This window comes from Saccopteryx bilineata, chromosome 7 (genome assembly GCF_036850765.1).
Source record: "Saccopteryx bilineata isolate mSacBil1 chromosome 7, mSacBil1_pri_phased_curated, whole genome shotgun sequence".
NCBI classification, from domain to species: Eukaryota; Metazoa; Chordata; class Mammalia; order Chiroptera; family Emballonuridae; genus Saccopteryx; species Saccopteryx bilineata.
The window spans coordinates 36,632,895-36,657,970 of NC_089496.1; positions in this window are offsets into that span (position 1 = coordinate 36,632,895).

Sequence of the window (25,076 nt, forward strand, 5' to 3'; positions counted from 1 at the left end):
AGGAAGTTACACTAGACAGCAAAGCAGGTTAGTTATTACAGGGTCACTTTCCTGTAGGGGAAGACGGGGCTCCAGAGGACAGCTTGCATAACTAGTGTTGATTAGGCAATTCCCAAGTGATCGGTTTAAGATTTCATTTCTGAGGGAGCCAAAGAAATTGTGATTAACTTAAGTCTCAGTCTGGTGACATGGGCTTAGCAGAAGTAACTCCATTTTGGGTAAGTTAACCTGGTCCTCAGCTGTGACCATATTCCACAGAATACACCCATATTTATGTACCAGATGGGGGAAGGTGGCTGCCTGGCTCCCCTGGCCACGCGGAGGAAGAAGTGAGATAAGAACACAACTTCTGTCCCTGTATAAGGGCAGATGCCAATCTGTTGATAGGATTTCCAAAGATTCTGGGATTTCCAATGGATGAAGCTTCACACTGGCCACTTTTGCTCAGAGAGAGGATATTGTCCACATTGACTCAGAAGCAGCTGAGTAATGCCCTCGTAAAGCCAGAAGCCAAGGCCACCACCACAGCAGCCTGGCCCATGCAGATTCACATTGGATTAACACAGTTGGTAAAGAAACAACAGAGCCAAAAACTGATGGGCCATTATCTTTAATCCTAGCTTGCACCCGGCGGGCAAGTAAAAACACACACTGGGCTCCAAAACCCACTCACATTCAGTGCTCACAAAGCTACTGACTTATCTGAGTTTCCTAGAATCAAAGGTTTCTAGCTCACCAGACTTATTCATCTCTGTTCCCCATCTCCTTCCTTCTCTCTGCACAAACTCGCTTCTCACTCAACACTCCACCACCTTGTCTGCTTCTCCTATCCTCCTCCACATGGCCTTTCTCTGCTCTCCTCTCTGCTCTCTCCTCTAATGATAATCTCAGGAACTAAGAGAGCAAGCTCCTGTTCTGCCCCCATTTTATAGTGTAGATTCATAACCTTTAATCCAATATACAAAATAGGGAAGTCTCTAATACAAAGTCACTTATCTGGGGCATGGTGGGATTGCACCACTCCACATCAAAAAGGGTGGGAAAGGCTTAGTCCTAAAACCAAGCCCCAGGCTACAAGGATCCTGCCTGCCCACAGCACACCTCCAACACAAATTAATATCACCTGGGCGACGGCCTCCACGTGGGCAGCACCATCTTTAACAAAGTGAGCATAATATATTTTATCTGCCCAACAGTCCTTTCTGGACTTCAAGGAATATGGGGGCATTGCCTCCATACCCTATGTTCTCCATCTTTTATTATCTTCTACCACCCATGTTTCTTCTATAACATCCAGGTGAATTATAATTTTAAAAGGTTGACCTGAGGCCCTGGCCTGTGGCTCAGTGGACAAAGCATTGGCCTTGTGTATGGACATCCCAGGTTTAATTCCCTCCTGGTCAGGGCACATAGGAGAAGTGACCATCTGCTTTTCTCCTCCCCCTCTCCCCGTCTTTCCCTCTTTCCCTCCCACAGCCAGTGGCTTGATTAGTTTGAGCATAGCCCCAGGCTCTAAGAATAGCTCTGTTGGAGCGCATCATACTCAAGTGCTAAAATTAGCTCAGTACTCGAGCATCAGCCCATGATTGGGTTGCCAGATGGATCCCAGTCAGGGAGGAAAAAAGAAGTTGGCCTGAGGTACAACTTTAAATTGCTTTTATATCTGTGATCTGTATCTGTGATTTACACTGTTGTTATTTACATTTTAGGGCAGAGACAACAAATATTTCCCTACATCCCAAAGGGGACAGAAAGAAGTGGGTGTTTGCTAGGAGAATGGGATTAGAGTGGAAGCTGCTGACACTAGGTCTCTTTCCATAGAAAGATCAGAAAATTCCCTTGCTCCCCTTCTCAGCCCCCGGCTGACGCGATTAGCCATGGAAGAATGGCTGCATCAGCCACTTCCCTTTCCTCTTGTTTTCACTGGAAATGACCAGAAACTGAAAGAAGCATATAGAGTGGCAGCTGCCCAAACTCAGACAAATAACCTTGGAGACCTGTAAGCTCACAGACGGGGACTTTGGTTATTGGAAAAACCAGTTGAAGATCTTCCTGTTAGAAACGGCCTACCCCGCTCTCTCACGGTTCTCTTCCACCCCACGTCTGATGCCCAAGGTGTCCTTAACACTTGCCTCCTTCCTCTTCCATGTTCTCTAAATTGGTATTGAAGAAAAACATTTAAAAATTTTAAAAGTTATATGTAACACATGCCCACATATCCAGTTATATGTGTGTATTTATAACTATTCTACATAGCCCTGTAGCCCTGAGTCCTCTTGCGTCTTATAGGAATCTAATTTTCAACTATTTTTGTCAAGTTGTGATTGAGACTGAGGCATTATCTTATGTGGTTGAACTCCACACTCTTCTGGCATAAAAATCACTCTGAGATTTTCTTGAGGGGTTTCCATCAGCTTGACGATATTAATGTTATTAGGTTATTATAAGTTTCAGAGCGGAAGCAGTGGTCTCTTTGGGGTTTTCCTGTTGTCTAAACTAAGAGAATTAGCCTTAAATGGAGGCTGCAACTGCTCTGTTTGCCTGTTCTCCCCTATGCTGGGAGTTCCTCCGGCCAAAATCTATTCTAGAAAAATGGGGTAACTGAAGGCTAGATCAAGGGTGAACATTCAATCCACTTTCTTAGCTGTGAGAGTTGGGACAAGACATAGATATTGTTTGGACTTCAATTTCTTTTTCTGTAAAATAGTGATAATAATAATTTCTTTGTTTTGAAGATGAGATTTTTTATAATAAAACATATGGGACAATGCTTTGAAACTCTAGGACACTATAGAAAATATGAGAAACTGAATTTACAGTTACCAAGAGGGTAGCTGTTTATTTTTAGTGTACTAGGTCAAGTCTGGTTTACTCCTACTAGAGAAAACATTAATTCAGACTCTGGATGTGGCTATATCTTTCCTTTTCTCCTATCTTAATATTCACTATTAAACCAAAAACATAGAATACATTGCTAAACACCTCGTTACTTTGTCTTCCAGAGGTAAGGTTTGGGCTTCTGAAAAATAGCAGAAAAAAACTATGTAAATTACATTTCAACTAGGGATCAAATCTATAAAATGAGATTTGCATGAAATGTACTCGAAATCCTTTTGAATTGATTACCCCTTATATCAGAAGGGGAAATAGGCATTGCTCTCCAAACAATGCACCGTGAGGATTAATCTTCAGTGACAAACCACAACACGAAAAAAAAAGCACTCAACTCTGTTCCTACTCACTGAACGAGTACCTTCCACTCCCTAAGCTCAAACTTTTCTCAACTGGGAAAGGGGGCTAATATTTGCTGAGAGCCGGGAATGCAAGGCAAGGGGCCCCTTTGTGTAGGCAGACTCATGTAGCGCCACCACACACCTTGCGACATTGGTCACTAATAAGTTACAGGCTCTGGCTTCCGCCCTACCTTATGCTGCTTTTTTTATGTGCTATTTACAGATACTATTTTTGGTCAAGTTCAAGTCCTGGTTTTAGGTGTGCCCAAATAAGTAACACTATTTCTTTAAGCTCTTTTCTTCAGTGCTAGCCTAACCTACCTGTCCGTGAGCATGAAGTTGCCCAATAGCAAAACTTCAGGCAACCAACTCAAAGGGCATCATCTGAAGAAATATAGATTAGGGACTTGCAGGAAATACCTCAGAGTTTGCAGACTTCTTCTGCACATGGTGGTAAAATGTCAGAAAATTCCCTTTCCCAGGGGAAGCCAAAAGTAGGAAAGACTTCGTCTCATAAAGAAAACTTGGGGTATTTCAGAAAGACAGAATTGGGCGTTGCAATGCTGTGTTAATAAAGAATTATCTTTCTTAAGGTAAACTAGGCAGCAAGTTTCTCAAAAATGTATTCAAAGAAGCAGTTTCTTTAGGAATATCATTACATAAGACCCGGCATTTTAATTTTTTTCCCCCAGCAGTAACAGATGGAGACAGATCTCTCTGGAGTTACTATTAAGAGCCTTGTATTAAGGAAGCAGTGGCTCTCCTATGATCGCGCGGAGGAACATAAACTCCATGGAAAGCAGCAGTTCAGGTGAGGACAGAGCTGAAAAGCCAGAACCAAGAGACAATAGAAAGGGCCGGAGTGAGAGACTCCCCCTATGAAATCAGTCTCACGGATTCCTTACGGGAAGAGTTTAGAAGTTAATAACATGCCTGCAGGCTACGCTCATTTTAATCCTTACATGCGTATTGATGTCTAAGATAATACTGGAAAAATTACACAGCTCTCATTCTGTTATGTCTTTCTCTGTCTCTTTATCTCTCTCTCTCTTGCCTTTATATATGACTGTAAGTTTAAAAAAACTTAATTCAGCCTGACCTGCGGTGGCGCAGTGGATAAAGCGTTGACCTGGAACACTGAGGTCACCGGTTCAAAACCCTGCGCTTGCCTGGTCAAGGCACATATGGGAGTTGATGCTTCCTGCTCCTCCCTCCTTTCTCTTTCTCTCTCTCTCTGTCACTGTCTCTCCTTTCTAAAAATTGAATTAAAAAAAATAAAGAAATAAAATTAATTCAAATCCATCCAGACATTTGGGTCAGAAGGAGCCCTGTTCATTATCATAGATAAGTAAGGTTTGGTCACACACACCCCCCCCCCCCCCCCCCCCGGACCAAGTACAAAGTGACACTCTTTATGAAGTGCTACCAGCGTAAGATTTGGTCTGCTCTGCTAGGTCCCAGAGGTGCAGCCCAGTGATATGAGGGAATTAATACCCGGGCTGGGGGCTCAGCTAGTATGAACGGGAACTGGTGGATAAATACTCCAGCTTTCTGGTGATCGCTGAGACAGTCTGGGCAAGGTTCCACGCAGCTCCGTGCAGGATTTCAGCGGGACCGAGCCCAGATTCCCACCGTGGTCATCATTCACATCCTGCACTGGCTTCCCTCTCTCTTTGTTGCACTTCCCTATTCCTCCACTGTCCTTCCTGAGATCACTTCCCGAAACTCCGCTCGTCCTCACATTCTTGTCTCTGCCTGCTAACTCACGCTAAGAAAACGACCAGCTCTTTTTCTACCTGCTCTTTTTTTAACATACAACCCCCCCAAAAAAACCCCACTTCCTAAATTGGAGAAGATTTTTCAAAGATTGTCTATAGAGAGATCTTGTAATGTTTGTCACCAGTGAGATTAGTGATTTGGAGGATGTAATGGAATTGGGGAAAAACCTGGGAAACATGGTTGTGATAGAGACTGATGGCCCATGACTGGAAGAATCAAATTTCTGATAACATTCTCAGGTGGTTGTTCCTATATGCTTCATACCAGCTGTGTTCTCTTTGTAGGTATAGTGTGTGTGTGTGTGTGTGTGTGTGTGTGTGTGTGTGTGGCGAGGCACCACGTTTATGTAAAGCTATTTCTGCTCCAAAACTTTTGAGTAAAGCATCACACAGTGACTCCAGGAAATTCATATCAGGCAGCTGGTGTGAAAATGTACTCCCCAATGTTTATATTATACACAGTAAGTGTTGAGATTATGTTTTAAAGCTCACATTGAAATAAGGCCAGAATACCGGAGGTAAAAAAAAATCTCTAAAGCCTTCCCCTTCTACAATGTATATCCTTAGATTCATGTTGTGTTTGTTAACGAAAGAGACTATGATTTTATTTAGAACAAGTACTGATTTAGCCTAAAAGTTAGGTTAACATGTGAATTATGACTTTTTAAGAATGGTTTACAATGTTTTTGTTGTAAATCTGCTTTAAGAATATTTGCTCCATCAACAGTTTTCTTAAAGAGAAAAAAAATTTAGGTGGTCTGGAGACCTCTGGAAATAGTTACTGTCCCAGGTAAACACCAATAGTTTTCCAAGAAAACTGTGGTGAAGCTTTGGCAATTGGCAGGACGATGAGGTACCTGGTCTATTCTAACTTCAATTTTCTGGCATTTCAAGACTCATTCCTTTTCACTTAACTTCAGAAAGTAGGATAATTTTAGACCATCAATAATCTAAATTATCATGAAAAATTCTGTTTTTGAAAGTTCAATTTCTTTCTCAAAACTGGGGAATCTTCCTATTTCTTCTTTTTTTGTGTGTGGCAGAGACAGAGAGAGTCAGAGAGAGGGACAGATAGGGACAGACAGGAAGGGAGAGAGATGAGAAGCATCAATTCTTCATTTTGGTTCCTTAGTTGTTCATTGATTGATTTCTCATATGTGCCTTGATGGGGGGGAGAGGGCTACAGCAGACCGAGTGACTCCTTGCTCGAGCCAGCGACCTTGGGCTCAAGCTGGTGAGCCTTGCTCAAACCTGATAAGCCCGCGCTCAAGCTGGCGACCTCGGGGTCTTGAACCTGGGTCCTCCACATCCCAGTCCGACGCTCTATCCACTGCGTCATTGCCTGGTCAGAACTCTTCTTTCTTTATGCATAAAAATAAATTTTGGTTGTTCCTTCGGATCCCGCTAGTGGAGAACTATGAAGTGTGTGCACTTTTATTACTAATGGGTGTACAAACCAAATTTAACAGCGGTAGTATAAAAGAAATTATTTTTCCTCGGTACATAAACAGTTGGATTTTTATTCTTACGCGATGTTGATCACAAGAGATAAGATTTAAAACACTAAAACCAACTGGAACAAAGGATTTGATTCGAGATGACAGTTGTTTGGAAGTTTATTTTTGTAGGACAAAGGCGAGTGTTTGATTGTTTATTTTAAGGCTGGCAAGTTTACATTATAAAGGTATTCATATCTCCATTTCTTTCGTTTCACTGTGACACACTTCCTGGAGATTTCAGACCACTCTGTTTTTGTAAAGACCATTTTGCAGTCTGAAGAGGTTTCCTGCTTGATCTAGTTCCATCCACCAATTGCCATGGAAACTCTTGCTAGCCTTTCCTCTTCCTGGAATGAGACATTGGCTCTATTTCAAACAGATTTTTTTTTTTTTGGCACAGAAAATAGAGTAGGTTTTATAAAGTAAGATGTGTTGTCAATGAAGGAGTCCCCTTCAGGATGAATGACGCCTGGAAGGAAAGAAGCCACAGAGCCATCACCACCGAACTAAAATGGGTAATTTACCAGTTAGAAACAGGGAGCAGCGTAATCCACATAAAAAAGAAATGATGTCTGACTTATATTTTTTTTAAACATTTCTTTTAAAAAATTTTATTTATTTATTTAATTTTTACAGACAGAGAGTGAGTCAGAGAGAAGGATAGGCAGGGACAGACAGATAGGAACAGAGAGAGATGAGAAGCAACAATCATTAGTTTTTCATTGCGCGTTGCGACACCTTAGTTGTTCATTGATTGCTTTCTCATATGTGCCTTGACCGTGGGCCTTCAGCAGACCGGGTAACCCCTTGCTGGAGCCAGTGACCTTGGGTTCAAGCTGGTGAGCTTTTCCTCAAACCAGATGAGCCCGCACTCAAGCTGGTGACCTCGGGGTCTCGAACCCGGGTCCTCTACATCCCAGTCTGATGCTCTATCCACTGCGCCACCGCCTGGTCAGGCCTGACTTATTTTTTGAATTTCATTGAGAAGGAAATTGAAATCGTCCTTGGCTGCATGTCAGCCCAGCAGTGAAAACAAAACAACAACTATAGGGTGACCCTAAAATTTTATGAGATCGAGTCAATCTGAACTTCTCAAGGTCTCCTCAGAGCAGGTTAGTTTGGAAAATGTGAGCAGTTGGGCTAGAAACATAATTTGTATAATGAACTTTAACACAGAGATACACCCATTTACCATGGATTTTACTTTAAAGACATGTTTTGAGAGGAAGACCCGATATATTAGATACATTTTGCCATTCTATGAGGTCCTATGCTTTGAGACTAGAATCATATTCTGTGGTTATTTACTAATGTTTGACATTTTTAAAAATAGAATTCAGAAGGTATATCTAGTCATAAATGTAAGGAAGAGGGGAAGGATGATCTCCAACGTGTTTACGCCTTTCCTTTGTGTATGTATATGTGAAAGAGAGCTTCAATCACATGACTGTATATATGTATACAACTGTTACACGTGACTGTGTCTGCACGTTGCATACAGAAATGTGGTTGTCAGAAGAAGCATAGAGTGATAGCAAAAAGGTAGGTCAATATTGAGAGACAGAAGAAAGCCCTTTCTAATGATTCTTTATAAAGTTAAAAATATAATAGCCTCTATAAAACGACTTGTGTTGTGTTGTTATTTCTCATAAGATTTAGATGTTGTATTTTCTTTTTGTTAAAAAACAATGAGAGAATCATGGTCAGATGCATCCATCACAGCTGGGATTTCTGTTTTTCAAAGACATAAAAGTGAGAGGAGCCAAAATTTTGGTTCCTTTGCAAACCTTGGATTTATCAGTAGACATTAATTGTTTCTTTTGATGGCTTGAAGTTTGTCTATACAGTTATTGATCACGAACCTGTTTTTTCTCTTGCCTCAGGTAATAGGAACACTTTACTTTCTTTGCTTACAACCTTTTACACGTCTGGAAAATGTATTATTTTAAAAAGTGTATTTAAAATTAAAATTGCATATGCGTGCAGAAGCACTTCCAAAAAAAAGAAATACATATTTAGCAAATTTAGAAAAAAAATAAAATAATTTTATAGGTTCTAGATATGGAAGGGAAGAGATGGCAAAGCCTAGTTTATTATTTTTTGGTTCACTTTGATTATTCAAATTAGGAAAGGACACGATTACTTCTGAGTGCATTGTGGCCTGAGCTGCTTTGTCGGAATGGACAGCAACTCAGTTCTGATGTCTCATCGTGACAAAGCATAACGAGCCCTGGCCACCACTGTCTGTTGTTCTCTTCCCCTGTAATTGACTCTTAGCTATACTGTACACAAATTAGGCTCAGTTTCGCAACGTCTGATTTTTTTTGGTGTTGTTGTTAGAACACACGCCAGAGTGTAAATTACACCCGTACCTATTCCTGGAAGAGTGTCTCCAAACCCACTTCCCTTCATCCTGCAGTGACAATTTGAGTGCACGCCAAAAAGTGCCTGATGGAAATCTTTGACCCGACTTGGCAGTCATGAGAGGTTTGGGGAGCAGCGATTAAAATCTAAATATTGACCCAATGTTTCAGTGAAGAATTTCAACTTTATAAGTTCCTTAACTAAAATTAAGTTATTTTTATTTACTTTTTTAAAAAAAAATCTTTGCATACTCTAACATATCGTTATTATTATTTCTTTTACAGTCTGACTCTTCAAGGGCTGTGTGAGTTCTGAGGAGGTAGCTAGCAGAATTTCTATGACCCATTTTTATGCTTTGAACCTCACTCAGCAACTTGCACACACATTATTGTCTCTGTTTAGAAAGTGCACAAATATAATCACCACTTAGAAAACAGACACATACCTATGAAGTGATCCTTTACTAGTCAGAGAGTATTTGCTGAAAATGGATCTAACCTGACATGAAATTTAATTTAAATTAAATTTTGGGTTCGGGAGAGGGTTAGGGTACGACAACAGTGTGATGACATAGGGATGTGGATTCTATTAGTTCGATAGCACTAAGTAGCCGTTGAAATTCCTGCTTCATGATGGAGAAGGAGCTTCCAGGCTCCTGGATGAATTTGGAGCACAGAGAAGAGATTATTGAGAGTTCGAGGTCCTCTTTCCTTTCCTCCCTTCTGTCTTATCTGACATGTCTTTGCTTTCCGCTCTCCTTTTCTCCTGTTCTTTCCTTTCCTTTCTCCCCTCTTGCCACTCAGCCATCACACATGTATTAGATTTCTAGGGTGTATTTCAGTACTTTGTTTCTATTTTTAAAAGATTTTATTGGCCTTGGCCAGTTGGCCCAGTGGGTAGAGCATCAGTCTGGTGTGCAGATGTCCCAGGTTCGATTTCCAGTCAGAGACGTGACCTCAGAAACACAGACTACGGTTTGCCCTCCACTCATCTTCCATTTCTCCACAGTAACAGAAATTTTAGCCTAAGATTTGGCCACTCAGAATAAAGACTACATATCCCAGACACACTTGCCGTAAAATATTGCCATGTGACTAGGTTCCAGCCAATATGACGGAAGCTAACTATCCTATGGTTGTTTTTGAGAACCTTCCTTAAGAGACAGCTAGTGTATCCCTCTGGCCCCTCCTCTCTTTACCTCCCTTCTGTCCTACTACTTGGAATACAGGTGCTGTCATGGAGGACTGTGTGGATATGGGCCCCACCTCTGCTGTGGCAGAATGGTGGCTGGAAAGAGCCTGAGTCCCTGAAGTGCCTGAGTCCCAGAGAGCCTGAGTCCCAGATCAGAGCTGTCATCGCTATCCCAGACTGCCTCCCTTTTGACGTTTATAGAACATGAAATGTAGAGAGTAATAGAATCAAGATACAGCTGTGCGTAAGGTGGGAAGACAAAAATAAAATGAATCTTCTTTCTTTATTCTGGAAGAGGACCGCATTATACACTTGGAAGTCCAGAGGGAAAACTTCAATAAATATTGATAATGATGACTGTGACTACACGTTCTCTGGAAGAGTCAATTAACTAAAATGTAATTAGGGCAAAGCTCAAAGGCCCATTCAGGCATCCAGCCAGATCTTCAAAATGACTGTTGTGGGAAGAGGTTGGTGGGGAGGTGAGGTGCAAGGGAGGATGAGTTAGATCCCTGTGCTTGTGTCTATGATAAATGTTAGCTCACTCGCTGTCCCCGAAGGAACAGGTAAAGTTATGTATTCCCATGTCTATCACAGATAACAACCAAAATCAATAATCCCACATACTTTGGTTTCCTTTTACAATTGCCAAAGTCATGGTAATGCAACACCTAAAAATGACACCTTTTACATATTGGAGCTCAATCATACTTTAGTTGGCTAACTTAAATGACATTTTTTCCCCATGCCATTTTCACAGCCTACACACTTTCTAACATTCTACTAGACAGCCACCTTTCAAACTGTGGTGTCCATGGCTTTCCATGGTCTGGTTTTATATCAATATATCAACTCGGTCTTATTTTTAACAGAAATTTGTTGCTTCCGTGAACCCACAAACACAGCATGGTCCTTGCCTCAGAAATTTTGCTCTTCTACGAATAGAAATTCTTCCTTGACCTTGACCTACTTCTCACATTAAGACTACATGGATGACTCCAGATTTTTCCCGACATAATGAATATAAGAACATCTACTTCATAGATTTGGGGGGAAGATTAAGTATGGCAGTGAATGTAAAGAGCCTAACATTCTATTTAGCCTTCAATGAAAGGTAACTAGTATCACCATTACAAAGCCTATAAATTGTATCTTTCTCTGTCAGTAGGTATATTTCTGCACTATCATGATTAATGGCTGTATGGAATTCTACTTTGTGGAGGTACACAATTTATTTTCAAAAATTCCATAATGTTGGACATTTAGTGTTTTATTGCCTTTTTGTTTCAGTTGTACAACATAGTTATTCAACTTATATATATATAATATATATATATTATATATATATCTAACAAAATGATTACCATGGCAAATCTAGTAACCATCCTTCACCACACAAAGTTATTACAGTATTTTTTTACTATATTCTCTATACTGTACATAATATCCCTGTGACTTTTTTATTTTATAATTGGAATTTTGTACCTCTTATTTCCCTTCACCTCTTTCACCCTTTCCTTCTCCCCTTTGGCAACCATCAGTATGTTCTCTGTGAGTCTGTTTTGTTTCGTTTTGTTTGTTCATTTGTCTTGTTTTCTAGATTCAACATATAAGTGAAATCGAATGGTATTTGTCTTTCTCTGTCTGACTTATTTCACTTAGAATAAGATGATCTAGGTCCATACACATCATTGCAAATGGAAAGATTTCATTCTTTTTTATTTTATTGTGTGTGTGTGTGTGTGTGTGTGTGTGTATGTATGTGTGTCTCACATCTTCTCTATCCCGTTATCTATCGATGGGCACTTAGATTGCTTCCATATCTTGGCTATTGTAAATAATGCTGCAGTGAACATATGAGTGCCTACATCTTTTCAAATTAGTGTTCTCATTTTCTTTGGCTACCCAGAAGTGAAATTTTTGGGCCATATGGTAGTTTTATGTTTAATATTTTTGAGAAACTGTCATACTGTTTTCCATAGTGGCTGCACCAATTTACAATTCCACGCCCTTTTGTTTGTATAAGCAATACTTCAGTGACCATCCTAATAGTTTAATCTTCACACATATCCTTAATTATTTCTGTAGGACAAGTTTCAGAGGTATAGTTAATTGACACAGAGGTCATATATATTTTTATGTCTTTAGATAAAAAAAATTGCTTTCCAGGATATTGTACCAATTGGAAATTACAAAACAGGATTGAATGTGCATCTTATTAAACTAAATATTGTTCTTTTCAATGAGATTTAAAAATATATAGGCTGCTGCACATGCTATAGCTGAGGCCAAGTCACCAAAAATATATAGGTTAATTATTTTGGCTTATTATAGATTATGAAAATTTCCCATGTGATTAAATATCTTAACAATATAGTTTAAAAGGCTTGAGTGTATAACATCTTATGAAACAACATAGAACAGGCAGTATATTACTAAATCACTACATACATTTATGGATATTTTCTTAGGAAAATTTCAAAGTAGTTTGGTGTATAGGAAGAATATACATTATTTTCCAACAGCTGATAAACTTTGGTCAATTTGTAGGGTATATTAGGGAATAGTAGCACTACAGTATAAAGATTTAAAAAGAATATAGAACTGTGTATTTTTTTGTGGATTGAAAAGTTATGTTTGAGCTCTGCTTAGTTTTAGCCTCATCAAATTATAAATGGACTTTCATTACAATTAAAATCGATATCCATTTTAGAAGTTCCTCAACTTACTTAGATGAGTTTATTTAGAGCTTGTAGAAGTATCTATTGCTTATGTTTAAAAATTATTTTATTATCATTTCATTGTAGGCCAAGTTTTGTTAAGTACCCAACTGGCAAACTGAGATAAATAAAAACACAATAAACACTATCTTTATATTACTATGGAAATTAAAACTTTATTTTAACCCATGCAAATATATTGATAGAGTTCACCATTTACACGTATTTTTGATTTATTTTTAAATTAGCAGAAAAGCTATCACATTATGGTGAAAAAATAATTTTGCCTACATATTAAATAAATCTGTAATAACTCTCATGATTAAAATTTTAAAAAGACATGTATATATACAATATATATTGATTTATTTTGTTTTTCCATCTTTAATAAATGGCAATGTATATATGGTACAAAAAACGTATGCTTAGTATTATTACCTAAGTTCCTGCTATGATATGATTCCTACTTCCCTCTCTGATTCCAACTTTGACCTCTCCCAGTCCTTATTACAGTGCTAATTGTTCCAGTCTTGCCATGCTTGTTCTTTTTCTCTCCAACGCACCAAACTTGTTCCTCCTGACATGTACTCTTTGCTAATTTATGACTGGCTCCTCTTCATTCAAGTCTTTATTTAAATACCATTATTTCAGAGAAGCATTCCACAGTGAGGCCAATTAAAGTGGACTGTGATAATCATTATTGCCCTTCCTTCACTGATATTTCCGGTTCTCCTCCTGCCAGGCATGCGGTAGGACTGACATTTCCCTCCCTCCTTATAGTTAGTCATGGCCATAATCTGGCTTTGGTCCATGAGAGATGAGAGCATGTGACCTGACACTGCTAGGCAGACATATAATTTTCCACACGTCTTTACCTATGTCACTGCAATTGGTGACAATCCTGAGAGAGGACATAGACTTGGGCCCCACATGAACCATGAATACATCATTGTTTTGGGGTTTTTTTTGTGTTTTTTTTTTGTATTTTTCTGAAGTTGGAAACGGGGAGGCAGTCAGACCGACTCCCGCATGCGCCCGACCGGAATCCACCCGGCATGCCCACCAGGGGGCGATGCTCTGCCCATCTGGGGCGTTGCTCTGTCGTAACCAGAGCCATTCTAGTGCCTGAGGCAGAAGCCACAGAGCCATCCTCAGAGCCCGGGCTAACTTTGCTCCAGTGGAGCCTCGGCTGCCAGAGGGGAAGAGAGAGACAGAGAGGAAGGAGAGGGGGAGGGGTGGAGAAGCAGATGGGCGCTTCTCCTGTGTGCCCTGGCCAGGAATCGAACCCAGGACTCCTGTACGCCAGGCCAATGCTCTACCACTGAGCCAACTGGCCAGGGCCATTTTTTTTAAACATCATTTAGACTTTAGGGTAGTTAGTACAGCCACAAACCTAGCCTACCCATGGTAATACATATATCACTCCTCCCTTTTGTTAATGTGAATTTTTTCTTGTGTTATTCTTTATCATTGTAGAAAATCATAATTTATGAGTTCCTCTCTTCCCATTAAAATGTGAGTGTCTTAAGAGCAGTGGCTTTGTCTGTCTTGTTTATTATTGTATCTCCAGTCCTAGTGCATAGGTCCTTCTTATAGATTTGTCAAATAAATGGAAAAAAAATGGCTAAAGATTTCAACATGTCCCAGTGAAATTTAGAATACGCCACCGTCTTCCCTTTGTAAAAATAACTGTTCCAAGATTCCAAAAGAAACTTTGGCATAAAAAAGAGAACACACTAAATGAGTTCTGATGGCCAAGAGAAGTAAAATATTTTCTCACCAAGTTATAAGAACTCTTTACCCCTTTAATCAGTTGGTCTTTATTTTTTTCACATCTAGCACTAAGAAGAATTTCCTTCTGTGTGGATAAAAAAATAACCATGATTGTAATTATTTTTTAATGTTCTGCTATCAGTTAATACTTTATTTATTTATTTATTTTTGAGAAAAAGGACTTTACTAAAACCTCAGGTATAATTGGTGAGTAGACAAGTGTATTTTCCCTGACCATCTGAAGGACAAGATGTGGCATTGTATTTATAATGTGTACTTTTCCATTTTGTCACTTGATCGCACTTTATTTGTTATGTCCAAGCTACCTTATGGTCTGCAGATGTGTATCAATTACAAAGAGGTTTTGAGCTAGTGATTTCTAAAAAGCCTTCAGACAAGTGGAATAGATATATTTGTTCTTGGGTAGTTGGTCAACAGTGTTTCCCATGTAAGATGTAATAGACTTAGAACCCATTCCCTCAGCGGAAAGGGGCTTAGCACTTGAGCCAGATGACAACTTCTATTCTTTGGTCTCAGCATACACAGATTTAGCATAACTATTCACAGCTGTATCTGTTGGTATCTTCTCAATTGGCATTCTGTTTCTCTTGTCCAGAAATAGAAAAGCACAGATGGCATTGCTACACATTTTTATCTCCCACTTGGCTCAAAAGCTAGTCATCTTTTCACATGCCAGGCAAAGGGAAGAATGGAGAAAGCTCTTGTGTTGAACAGCAGTGTGGCCATTTATTTGCTGGGTAACTAGAAACATATCAGCATAGATCTGCTTTAGACAGTCCATATGCTTGGATTTGCCATCACATTGTTTAAGTTTACCAGAGCTCATTTCTTACAGAAAAAAAGGAAGGAAGGAAGGAATAGAGAAAGGAAAGAAAGAAAGAGAGAGAGAGAGAGAGAAAGAGAGAGAGAGAGAGAAAGAAAGAAAGAAAGAAAGAAAGAAAGAAAGAAAGAAAGAAAGAAAGAAAAAGAAAGAAAGAAAGAAAAGTAGCTGGTTTTTTAAAGTTTTGAATATTTAAAACATTCTGGAAATCCTTACCCTTAAATGAACTCTTCCTGGTCCTCTCAAATATGTTTCTTGTTTCTTCCTTTTACCCTATTGCACTTCTAATTTACTTTGGCACTTTGTTTTTATACGCTGTACTAGTATATAGCAGGAATTTTCCATGTTTGCTTGACTGCTAAATGGAAACAGGGTAGCAATTGCGTTTAGAGTATGGCATGGTTTTCTCCAGTCTCTAAACTACTTTAGCATCCAAATAGTGTCAGGACTTTCAAGAGCATTATATAGCAGATAAATTCAGTGATGTTTTTCCAATTCTGATGTGAGGCAGAGGAGGAAAGGCTTTGGAGTCAGAGCATCCTAGATTTGAATACCAGTACATTTACTGACAAAGGGTTTACATATATGACTTAAATTTTGGGACTCAATCTCCTCATCTGTTATTATAAATTGGGAAAATATATTGCCTGTCTCACAGAGTTGAGATGAGGATTAAATCAGATAATACATTTTGTTATATATATATTTTTTCAGATAATGCACTTTAAATCCAGGGTCTGCTTTCTAGTGAGCACTAAACAAATGGCAATTTTCTTATTGAGAGTAATGGTACATTTCTAAAAGATTAGTGTCTCAGAGATTATGATTTCAACAGTGACTTAAATAAAGATGTATATTATAAGTGCTTCTTTGGTTAGGGATTAATGTGTAGGTAAATGAAATTCATTCTAAAGAAATAAAAAATGTCGAGATAGTTTTTTTCTATACCTATTTTATTGAGTGCTTTAGAAATGGATGTTGTCTCTGATTGGATGCTTTTTATGCATCCATTGATAAGATTATATGATTTTTATCCTGTGTTTTGTTAATGTGGTATATTACATTGATCAATTTGTATATGTTGAACCATCCTTGTGCTGCTGGAATATATCCTACTTGATTGTGATGGATTTTTTTAAACTGTGTTTAAAAAACACAGTTTGATTTTGTTTAGGATTTTTGCATCTATACTCATCAGAGATATTGGTCTATAGTTTTCTTTTTTGTGTTGTTCTTGCCAGGTTTTGGTATCAGGGTTTTGTTGGCCTTATAAGATGTTTTAGAAAGTATTGCCTCCTCTTCAATATATTTGGCAGAGTTTGAGAGGGATGGTACAAAATCTTCTTTGAATGTGGTAGAAGTTACTAATGAAGCCATCTGGTCCTGGACTTTTATTTTGGGGGAGGTTTTGGATGGTTGCTTTAATTTCCTCGCTGTTTATTGGTTTATTTAGCTCTTCCAATTCTTCATGATTCAGTCTAGGAAGTTTATATATTTCTAGAAAGCTGTCCATTTCTCCTAGTTTTCTTTTTATTTAGTGGCATATAGTCCTTCATAGCATTCTAGTATGATCTTTTGTATATCTATGATGTCTGTGATAATCTCCTGTTTTATTTCTGATTTTCTTTATATGAGTTTTTTCTCTTTTTTCTTAGTGAGTCAAGCCAGGGGTTTCTTGATTTTATTAATCTTTTTAAAGAACCAGCTCTTTGTTGTATTAAATTTTTGTACAGTTTCTTTGTTCTTTATTTAATTCAATTTGCTCTAATTTTTATTGTTTCCTTTCTTCTGCTGACTTTAGGATGTTTTTGTTGTTCTTTTTCTTCTATTTCTTTAAGATGTAATGTTAGGTTGTTTACTTGGGATTTCTCTTGTTTCTTGAGATAGGCCTGCAATGATATAATCTCTTTTATTAATGCTTTTACTGCATCGCAGAAGTTTTGATATGTCGTGTTGTCATTCTTATTTCATTCTCTCTCTCTCTCTCTCTCTATATATATATATATGTATATGTATATAATTTTTTTTTAAGTCAGAGGAGGGGAGATAGACAGATTGCTGCAGGCACCCTAACTGGGATCTACCCGGCAACTGCCATCTAGGGCCAATGCTCAAATTAACTGAGCAATCCTCAGCATCTGAGGCCAATGCTTAAACCAATGGAACCCCTGGCTGCAGGAGGAGAAGAGGGAGAGAAGGGGGAGAGGGAGGGGAAGAGAAGCAGATGACTGCTTCTCTTGTGTGCCTGAATGGGGATTGAACCTGGGACATCTGCATGCCAGGCTAATGCTCTATCCACTGACCCATCTGGCCAAGGTCTCTCATATATTTTAATCTCACGTTTTATTTCTTCTTTGATCCAGTCAGTTATTAGTAATATGTTGTTTAATTTCCACATATTTGTGAGACTTCTGATCAACCTGCTTTGGGCTACATTAACAATTGTGACTGGTTAAAAAAAAATTAACGCCCTTTGCCCGTCAGCTGGAGGAGGGGTGGGCAAGGCCAGGTCACGTACAGTGTATCAGGGGTCCCCAAACTACGGCCTGCGGGCTGCATGTGGCCCCCTGAGGCCATTTATCCGGCCCCTGCCACACTTCTGGAAGGGGCACCTCTTTCATTGGTGGTCAGTGAGAGGAGCACTATATGTGGCGGCCCTCCAACGGTCTGGGGGACAGTGAACTGGCCCCCTGTATAAAAAGTTTGGGGACCCCTAGTCCAAATCCCCGATCTGAATGAGTCAGAAGTGGTCATTATTGCCTTAAAGATGAGCATTCACATAAAGTGAGTTTGGACTTGTCAGAGAGTAAATTTCCATGTGCTGTTTATAACTTACTGCTAATAGTTTATAACCAATAAGATACAATCAAAACACTTAAATGACCAATACTGTAACTAAATTTGTGTTTTATTATTAGGGGAAAATGAAGACTCTTTGATAATGCATTCCTATACTCCGTGACACATTCAACCTGAGAGGAAAGCAGTCCGACCAGCTCAGAAGGTTTTTGTTTGAGGGCGGGGGGGAGGGGGAGCAAAGGTAAGGTAGGATGGCTAAATTTTTAGAAGGATAAATGCCATATTAAGATGATTATATTTTGGCCATGGCCAGTTGGCTCTGTGGCAGAGCATCAACATGGTGTGTAGACATCTCGGGTTCGATTCCCAGTCAGGGCACACAGGAGAAGCGACCATCTGCTTCTCCACTGCTCCCTCTCCCTCTTCTCTCTCTCTTTCTCTCTCTCTTCCCCTCTAGCAGCCAGTGGCTCAACTGATTCAAGCACGATGGCCCTGTGTGCTAAGGATGGCTTCTTTGAGCCTCTGCCTCGGGCACTATGAGGTTGCTGGGTGGATCCTAGTCAGGGCCCATGCAGTAGTTTGTCTTTCTATCTCCCCTCCTCTCACTTAAAAAACGACATTTAGGTTTCATTCTGTAGACAACAAGAGTTGTAGAAGTTTTTCAGTTGAGAGGATTCATTTCAAGATCTTGGGAAGATATTTTTACACATAAGGAATATTTTGGCAAAACTGAGGACTACTTAATATAAATATAATTATAGTAATTTTGATAAAGCGTCTCATTGTCTTTTTTGGAAAGTTAGTTAATTATATATATACAGTTATAGTCATAAAGGAAAGTTCAAATTAATATCTTCAACATCTGTCTCCAAAAATCCAGATCCATATCCTTAGATATTTATACTTAGATATGTCATTCCCTTCACATATCTGAAACTGAATTTATGATTTTTCCTACAACATGTACTTCTTCTCAGTCTCTGTTTCTCTTTATATAGGTGTCATGACTATCACCAAAAAATTGGTTAGAAAATAAAAATAATCTTGATTATTTCCTCCCCTATTCATTCAGACACTAAATCTTTTTAAAATTCTTTTTCCTCAAATAGTCATCTATTTGAACATGCTCTGTCTGTCCCCACTCCATAACTGTAGATAGATCACATTACAGGTAGAGAACTTCCCAGCCTTCCTGAAGTATCCTCTAGCTTGTCCTACATGTTTCTACCCAGAGAGTGTTTACATCCTTGGCAATAACAGAATACTGTTGTAGAAAGAGCACAGGGTTTAACTGGAAAAACTGGTCATATCCCAGTTCTTTCATTTGCTGGCTATGTGGTCTTGGGTTCATTTCTTACCTTGTCTGATTCTCGGCTTCTTTATGTGTTAAGACATACTACTTCAGTCATAGGATTATTATGAGGATTAAATATGAGAGTGTGTAAGAGCGTCCCTGGAATTGCACAGGTCCTCAATGGAATGCCAGCTGCACAGGATTTATTCTCTTCTCTCTCAATTTCAGGTGGTGCCTTTGGTCTAAAGTCTAAATCAGGGGTCCCCAAACTTTTTACACAGGAGGCCAGTTCACTGTCCCTCAGACCGTTGGAGGGCCAGACTATAAAAAAAACTATGAACAAATCCCTATGCACACTGCACATATCTTATTTTAAAGTAAAAAAAACAAAACGGGAACAAATACAATATTTAAAATAAAGAACAAGTAAATTTAAATCAACAAACTGACCTGTATTTCAATGGGAACTATGGGCCTGCTTTTGGCTAATGAGATGTTCAATATGCTCCTCTCACTGACCACCAATAAAAGAGGTGCCCCTTCCAGAAGTGCGGCAGGGGCCGGATAAATGGCCTCAGGGGGCCGCATGCAGCCCGCGGGCCGTAGTTTGGGACCCCTAGTCTAAATTCTCCTCTAGTTTCACCCATGAGTCTCCTATTTGTGCATATTACAGGGTTATACTTCTTGTTCTTTATAGTTAGCAAGACTAACTGGTTGCATCACTTTTGAGCCTTGGCATTTAATTGTGGGGAAAAGACCCTCTACTGTTTGCTTATTCTGGTGTGAGAGCAGTTAGAGTCCTTGGGTTGGGCTGGTAGAGCCACGGGACCCAAGCAGACCAGGTGGCTGAGTCGTCCTAGAGAGAAGGGTTGCCCTGAAGCAGCTCTGCGCCTGCAGCGCATGTGATGTGAGCAATAAACAAGCTTTTGTTTAGTGAAGCTCCTGGAATTGCAGGATCCTTTGTTACCACAGCAGAATGTTATCTTATTACAACCCAGGATCTCTCTGTTTTCTGGACTCATGGTGGCCATCTAATGGTATTTTCCTCCTGGTCTTTAGGCAATGTCTTTTTTACTGGTGAATTCTTTCACTTGCTTTTGCTTTCGTATGTTTCTTAACGTTTTTCTTTCCTCACTCATGTCTAACTGGCCTGAAAATCTACGCCTTACAGTTACGTATCAATTTGTCCTTCCGCGTAAACGCCCTAAGCACAGTGAAGTTCTAGTTGCTGTGTGTAATAAGCTTCAAGCAATCCTTCAGAGTGGCCTGTGTCTTCCAATGTCTTCCTGCCCTGTGACCTGGTTTCCCTGACCCAGATGGCTCTGCCGTCTAAGTATCTCTTGAAAGCTGCCCCCTGATCATGGATCGTCCCTTCTCAGAACTTTTTCCTGGCGCTCCTGTAGGCAAAAGCCTAAGAAATAAAGTTTAGCCGTTTAAACTTGACATATAAAAAAGTACTTCACTTTATTAGCAATCAGAGAAACACAGATGAAAACCACAATGAGAAAACACTGCACATCCACCAGATTGTTTAAAAAGTCTGATACTACAAAATATCAGTAAGGATGTGGAACCATGGACAAACTTAATCCAGTAGGTAAGAAAGAACATGTTACAGCCACTTGGTAAAAGCTGGCATTATCTTACAAGGCTAGATGTACATGTAAATGATGGTCTGGCAATTAAATGCATACATGTGATTATGTAGGCCAGGATTCCAACACAACAGTATTCAAAGTACCATTGTTCATAACAGCCACAAGCCTAGAAGTATCTCCAAAGCACATAAAAGAATGAATTAGTAAATGATATAATCGTACGATGGAACACAGCACTGGAAGTAGATCCACGGATATTAAAACCTCAAAGTTGAGCCTGACCAGGCGGTGGCGCAGTGGATCGAGCGTCAAACTGGGATGCGGAAGGACCCAGGTTCGAGACCCCGAGGTTGCCAGCTTGAGCGTGGACTCATCTGGTTTGAGCAAGGCTCACCAGCTTAAGCCCAAAGTCGCTGGCTTGAGCAAGGGGTTACTCGGTATGCTGTCACCCCCCCCCCCCTTGTCAAGGCACATATGAGAAATCAATCAATGAACAACTAAGGAACCGCAACGAAGAATTGATGTTTCTCATCTCTCTCCCTTCCTGTCTGTCTGTCCCTATCTGTCCCTCTCTTTGTCTCTGCCAATAAATAAATAAATAAATAAATAAAAATAAATAATCCTCAAAGTTGAACAAAATAAGTCAGATACAGAAGATTGCCACTGTTAGTTTTCAATATTATAAAATTCAAAACTGGGCAAAACTAAACTTGATTGTTTAAGAATGCAAATTAAAATAGCAAAACTGTAAAGCACAGCCAGGATATGCTTGCTAGTGTGCTTAACGGAGAAGTTACCTCTAAAGTAGGGGTGAAGTGGTGAGCGTAGAGCTTAATTCTGAGGCAGGTAGGATGATGTAACATATTTGCTTTATAATTTTTCCCCTTATGCATTTTTATGTCTGTGTGTTGTATTTAGTAGTAGAAAAATTTAAAAACTCGATGCATCCTTCCATAGCTCCTTCTCCACAGAATCCATTCTGATCACTCTATGTTGAGCTTTCTCTTCTGAGCATGAAGTCATTATCTGTATAAATTGAATAGGCATTGCCTTATGGCATCACTTTCATGGTTATCTTTCAGTAGTAAGTATCTGTTGTACAATGGTTCCAACACTGTCTTCTCAGAGACTGTCCCTCCATCCAGCTCCTAAACCCCATTGCAATAATTTACACAAGATATCTACTTTTTAAATTCAAAATAATAATAACAACTCTATTTTTGGTATTGAACACATAATTACAGATTGCAGATCTAGGAATACATTATTTAAGTACTTATTTCTGGGAAGTTCACATGGTAGTATATTTTGGAGAGCAACAACGTATCCTGGGAAGAACATTAGGATGGGGGTGAGGAAGTCTGAGTTCTTCTTCCTTTGCTAGATGTTGGCTTAACTAAGCCATTTATATTTTCTAAGTATTGAGTTCTTCATGTGGTATTTGGGCTAAATTCTGCTTTCTAGCTCTAATATTCTCTATATAAGTCTTTGGAATATATAAAAAGACCCCCAGACAAATACTCAGAATCTCTTAGCAGGTAATGTCAAAAAGTACAGAGTCTATAAAGGAGAATTTTTGGAAAACAATTTGATATTCCTTAAAAAAAAAGTTTATAAAAGTTTAACGGGAGTAAAGCTCAGTATGTTTAAAATAAGAAGGCATCTATAAAACAGAAAAATTTGTGATACACAATAAGCCACATTTTTTTTTCCCAATAAGTACAAGGCGATGAGTCACCAACTGACTCTGCGACCAAAAAAGTCATAGAGGAAATTCCGAAACAGAAGCTGGATTGAGAGAACTGAAACAATGATCAAAGAAATGGAAATACACATGTTTATTTTTTAGGAGCCAGGACATTATGTATTCAGCTGCCTTGCTTTTGCTGTTTTAGTTCACAGATCTGTTTGGAAGAAAATAGTATCTTTAAAGGAAAGTGGTAATTATTAGAGATTATTAATAAGTAATTTGAATAGTTATGCAATTATAGTTTCTTACAAGATAGAAATTTTAAAGGTTTTTTTTTTTATTCCTAATGTTCAGCAATTGTATATGCTTGAATCTGTTTATAAAATACTTGCTGAGTGGTTGTCTAGCACATTTTGAATGTTTTTTTTTTAGATTTTATTTATTCATTATTAGAGAGAGAGGAGAGAGAGAGTGAAAGAAAGAGAGAAAAGGGGAAAAGCAGGAAGTATTAACTCCCATATGTGCCTTGACCAGGCAAGCCCAGGGTTTTGAACAGGCGACCTCAGCGTTCCAGGTTGGCACTTTATCTACTGCACGACCACAGGTCAGGCTGAATGTCTTTGGTAAGATACTAATGTGTACTAAAATGGGGATCTTAGTACCTTTTGTTGTTGCAATGTTAACTTCAAAGATTGTCATTGTATTTTCATACATAGGACTACCTTCTACTGAGCGATTATTTCACAATTCCCCACAAATGATATTAATTTTGTTTGTTTTATATCATAAAAGATATGTTTGATGCTCCTCCATTTTATTTACTGTGCCAGTGATACTTTAAAGGAATAATTAGGTGTAGGGTTGTATTCTTATATAAATATTTTAAATATTAGCATGCACTCATGATAACTGAGCACCAAAGCTTGTAAACCCAATATGGTTGGCTGAAAGAAACAATTCCTATCTGATTCTCATTGGAAAATCCTATTTCATTTTAAATGACTGAATAGAATTTGACCAGGTCATGGTAGACTTACTTGGCTATGTGCTCCACACACATATGGACCCTTTTGTATTCAAGGCTAAAATTAAGTTACTCAGAAACAAAATAAAATTAATGTATTTTAGAGTACAATAAGATAGCATCTAAATACCACATGGAGAACACAAAGCTGATTTAAATTACTTCCTCTTTATGGTTGTTTCCCCCCCCCTCTTTATTGTAGACAGTTTCTCTATAACATTGGAAATGAATAGCTCAGAAAACATATTACAACCTTAGATGTTTTGCTATAAGAATAAGAGCAAAGTTGCCCAGATAAAATGAACTGCCATTCTGTTTCTAAGTAAGTACTCAAAAGAGATACAAGTTAGTTTCTTATATAGAAAGACTAAAAAAACATGAGAACTAGACCATTCTATTACGATTATAGAAATGTATAGCTGGTGGCCCTGGCCGGTTGGATCAGCGGTAGAGCGTCGGCCTGGTGTGCGGGGCAACTGGGTTCGATTCCCGGCCAGGGCACATAGGAGAAGCGCCCATTTGCTTCTCCACCCCTACCCCCTCCTTCCTCTCTGTCTCTCTCTTCCCCTCCCGCAGCCAGGGTTCCATTGGAGCAAGGATGGTCCGGGCGCTGGGGATGGCTCCTTGGTCTCTGCCCCAGGCGCTAGAGCGGCTCTGGTCGCGGCAGAGCGATGCCCTGGAGGGGCAGAGCATCGCCCCCTGGTGGGCAGAGCGTCGCCCCTGGTGGGCGTGCCAGGTGGATCCCAGTCGGGCGCATGCGGGAGTCTGTCTGACTGTCTCTCCCCGTTTCCAGCTTCAGAAAAATACAAAAAAAAAAAAAAAAAAGAAATGTATAGCCGGAAGTATAAGTGTGAATGCACTATGGTCTTTCACATTATATTGAACCTGACACCCTAATCCTGCCACTACCAGTAAATTCCATGTCTTAAGGCATCAAGGATGTACATTCAAAGGATTAAACTTAGCTGTGTATTAATGTCCCATCTTTAACTTTCTTTTTACCTCTCAGTCAAAAGATAAGTGGATTCTTAATTTAAAATCTCATAATTTTGTACACTGAGTGCTACAATAATTTTCTACTGTGAAAAATATGAATTTGCAGTTCTCTCCTGACTCAAGCTTTTAACTGTCGTATATCTTTGTTTGAAAAAGCAATTCATCCCGTGTCACAAGTAGAACACTCATGATGATTATCTTTTATTTATTATGTTGAACATAAACTTGAGTGGAATTAGCGACTGTTGTTACATCCACAGAAGAGGCCTGCCTGCT